This window comes from Austrofundulus limnaeus, unplaced genomic scaffold (genome assembly GCF_001266775.1).
Source record: "Austrofundulus limnaeus strain Quisiro unplaced genomic scaffold, Austrofundulus_limnaeus-1.0 Scaffold8, whole genome shotgun sequence".
In the NCBI taxonomy this organism is placed as follows: Eukaryota; Metazoa; Chordata; class Actinopteri; order Cyprinodontiformes; family Rivulidae; genus Austrofundulus; species Austrofundulus limnaeus.
In genome coordinates, this window is record NW_013952410.1 from 3653665 (window position 1) to 3657978 (window position 4314).

At 42.2% G+C, this 4314-nt stretch overlaps 1 protein-coding gene across 1 annotated transcript in view; it reads right to left on the reverse strand.

Annotated features, from left to right (window-relative positions):
* rnf220b (ring finger protein 220b) overlaps window positions 1-4314 on the reverse strand; it is a gene marked incomplete at its 3' end in the record, with an annotated part of 31750 nt that overhangs the window by 25842 nt on the left and 1594 nt on the right.

The window sequence follows — 4314 nt, forward strand, 5'->3', positions numbered from 1 at the left end:
CACACACACACACACACACACACACACACACACACACACACACACACACACACACACACACACACACACAAACTGAGCCTTTGATGTGAGATCAGAGGCAGCTATGATGCAGGTCGATCAGGTGCACGGAGAGAAATGTAGAAAAAGGAGACGAGAAGGAAAGATGGCCTCTATTGAAACAAGGCTGTTGTTTTAACAACCCCTGGGCCTTGCACTCATTATAACCCCTCTTCCTCGTTGTTTTTTTCCATCTGCCTGTTTCTGTTTTCTCAGCATACTCTCAGCCCGAACCGTCTCCTGTGCACACAGGAGCAACGCTTCTCGCATTGAACTGATCACAGCAAGAAATGGAGGCATATGCAGCCATGGTGTATAGTCAGAAAACTCTGTAGACCATCTAACAGGTGCTGACGGTCACCCCCCCCCCCCCCCAAAAAAAATGTATCCTACTTCACCAATACCACCTGTCCCGCACACATGTATTTCTCCTTGTTAGTGTAAAGGCCAGACTTATGGAAATACTTTCTGTCTCTGACAAGCAGTGTGGTTCACAACTTGTGCACATTTTGGATACGGGTGGAAAAACACACACAGATTCTGCACTCCTGGTGCTTTTACAAAACCTATATAAGAGCACAATCTGTAAATCTGAACACATCAACAAAAATCCTCTTCATTCCCCAGTTTCCAGCCTTTAGTGGGAGGGAGGTTAGGGGAAAAAAAAGCTGAGAAGACTTTCCTCTCCTGCCAGGATGAAAGCCGCTTTTACTTGGGAGAACATTAGAAGAACAAACTACCATCGCAACAGGAGGCAGAACAGTCAACCCCGGCATGCTTTCACATCAAAAAAACAACTACCATTAATTTTATAATGCTTCCTCCCCCGAGTGCTTAAAATAAACGTGTGTGGTCACAGAAAGGCCTTTAACAGCAGAAGAAACATGTGCTGTCAAGTCAAAATTTGTATTTTATCACCTGTATTAACTTTTTTATACTCGCACTCTAAAACCTTTTTCTTGTTTTTCCCCCGCAAACCGAAATGTAAGCAACTTGGAATTTGCATATGCTTAACGCAGCTGTCGATGCACGGAGAGGAAACGCACGTCCACCAGATGAAGAGCATGCATGCTGATAATAATAGCAGGTAGCAGATACTATATGTGTATGCATGAGCATCGAGTGGTTGCTATTGATCTCTTGTGGTCTGCAAGGGGGATGTAAACAGTGTGTCTTTCAGCGGGAAGCACCGGTCAATACCAGCAGTCAACGGCAGCTGTACACAAAACACAGACCCTTCCCTGTTAACAAATCAGCAATCACAGACAAGAGGCACCTGAAGAAGAGGGATCACAAGCTCCTATGAGCTATTTCTTTAATAACTGCCTTTATGAAAGTGTCTTTAACTGCCTGCAAAGTTTTCAAATAGAAGCCGTGTCCGAAACATCTCAAACCCGTCAAAGTGCAGGGAGATCAACTGTGTTGCAAATCTCAGATGAATCTTTGTCAAATTGATTCCAGTTCACGCTGCACTACGGCGCTAACAAGGCATGAATAACTCACCGTGGAGGACACTTGCACACTGAGCAGATCTGGTGCTAAATTCACAGTGTGTGTGGTGCATAATTGTTTCGCCACGATTAACTTCCTCCAGGATTTCTTTTTCAACTTCTTCCAGAGCCTYGTCAACTCAGACAGGACAGACTTTGACAAGTTGTGTTTGATTCAAACTCATTATGCACAAATTGGGTTTTGTGTAAAAAAGAAAACACACAAATAAACCAAGGAATTTTTTTTTTCATTTTTTGCTTTATTACTTGAAAGCTGTGCTTCTAAATATCAAAGAGCAGTTCAGGCAGTCTCATCATTTTCTGCAGAAATGCTGCAATAAATAACTTAAGCTGCAAATTGCGTTCCCTGTAAAAATTTAATGTAAATGTTTAATGTTGAATAATTTAAACAAAAGCTGCAGAAGAAGCTGAMATATGTTTAAATGCCGAACTACTAATGCTTGCCAATTTTTATCAGTTGAGGTGGAACTCAAAATTAGCTGAATGATTGCTGAAGTTTGCTGAAGAACCCAAATGATGGAAACAAAAGCTTCAAGRTGCAGAAAATAGCTGAAAAATGCAAAAATATGCGGATGAAAAGAAAAATTAGWAGAAATATAGCTGAAGAGGATGGAAAGAAAATAAAAAATAACAAAAGAAAAGTTTAAAGTAGCAGTAAAAAAAAGAGCAAAAATTAGCAGAAGATTAGCAGGAAAGGCCAGAATGATAGCTAAAAAAGGCTAAAATTAGCAAAGTAGAAACCGGAGGAAGCTGAAATTAGTGTACATTTTTAAAAACCAGTACCAAAACTAAATGTAAAAAGTGCAGTAAAAATTTATAAATATTTTGAAGCGTTTTCAGGATGTTAAAGACAGCTCTATTGGTTTTCAATAGGAAAAAAGTGGCCAAAAAGCTGAAAAAGTATAAATTGTTAAAATACCAAAAGTTGTAGTCAGAATGTCCTGAAAGAGTTGAACAATATGATATATTAATTGTTGAAATGGAACAAAAATTGTGGAAAAAGGTATGTGCCAAAAAACAGAAGGAAGAAATAATGACGATATTATTGAGGAATGCTTTAAAATGAAGCTTTGAATATAATAAGCATTCACAAAATAATATGAACTATAACAGTTTGACAATAATTTGTTTGTCTTGGATTTCTTTGTGTTATAATCCACAAACTGGACCTTTAACTCCTGCAGTACAACAGAAGGGCTCTCACACATCTGGCTCCAGTTATTGTAGCTCTCACTTAGCTTTGCCTTCATGTGTGAGTTGCCGATACACACACACACACACACACACACACACACACACACACACACACACACACACACACGGCTGTGGTCATGGCGTGTTGTTGCCACTCAACTCCTCCAGTTTCCCCACCTCGTGTTTCTGTTAAGAAACCATTTTCATTCCAGCTCAGGCCCGCGGCGGAAAAGCATCTCCCTGAGGAAAATAAGCATGACTCGCTCCAGTGAAGACATCTGCCCTTTGAAAGTGAGCATGGCTGTTTGAACAGCTGTCAGAGCGCACCGAGCATTTCAGACCGCCACTGATAAAACAGAGGAGAGTCTGGGAGGGAAGAAAGACACGGAACGGACAGAAGGAGACAGCACAGACAGTGACACACACACACACACACACACACGGCTGGTGGGTAGAGGTGTCATGTACTTCCTTACTGTTTGGACTGACAAGAAAGTATTAGAGGAAGTACAGCTCATGGTCACCTGTGTGCAAAAACTGGAGGCTGGAACAAAAAGTCCCCTGCAGATGGGAAAAAAAGCAACACGTTGCCTTGCAAAAGTTGGATTTGTTTTGAAGTGCGTTCAGTTGATGTCATGCTGTTTATTTGCAGCATTTGATCTACTTTTCGTAKTTAGGTGTTGTCTTCAATGCGTGCAACGCTTGGCTTCACTCAGTAATTTCCCCAAATGATGAAAAAAAAAACTTTTAAAGGAATCAAAGTAAGATTTTATGGTCCAGTTTGCCGTTAAGCTCAAATCTGCTCTGCCCATTGTGACTGCGGCAGAAACTCTCGCCCTCAAAGAAGATTTTGAGCTTAACATTTAAGACTTTTGGTCCTGAAGTGAGTGTCTGTTACCCAGTCAAGAGGAACAAGTGTATGTCAGACTTAGAAAAGTGCTGGGAGCTCAATTGCATTAAAGCTCTTAGTTTGCCTGAGCTCCAATCTAATTGGATAAAGCTGGAAAAGCAGCTTCCAATGTGCTTGAATCCATTTCACACACACACACACACACACACACACACCCCTTTCTTTTGGAAGAAGAAGTGATGTTCTCCATGTTCTCTTCCAGCCTGTCTTTTGTCCTTGTCAACATTCTCCAAATGAGATCCCCACCACCACCACCACCACCTCGTCTCCCTTCCGAATCAGGTGGTGAGCAGTGCATGCTCGAGTGCACCGAGCAAACACTGCTTTCAGACACACCTCTCACACCACGGCGCGCCGCCTGGCATCTCTTCTTTTCCCGTCCTTATTAAAATTCCATATTGAGATTCCTCGCTGCCACTCCGCCTCCCCGGCCCTGTCACTCAGCCACCAACCGGCGACAAATTCCGCCAAGTTTCAACAAAGACATGCACATATGCAAAGCGACACACACACAAGCGCACAATCCAAAACTTTTCTTAAGACAACTCGTCCCCGCTGCTCCCGCCCTTTATGTGTGGGATGAAAGTTTTCTTTAGGTGGTGTGTATGAGAGCACGCATCAGCGTCTCCTCTTCTCTTTGCC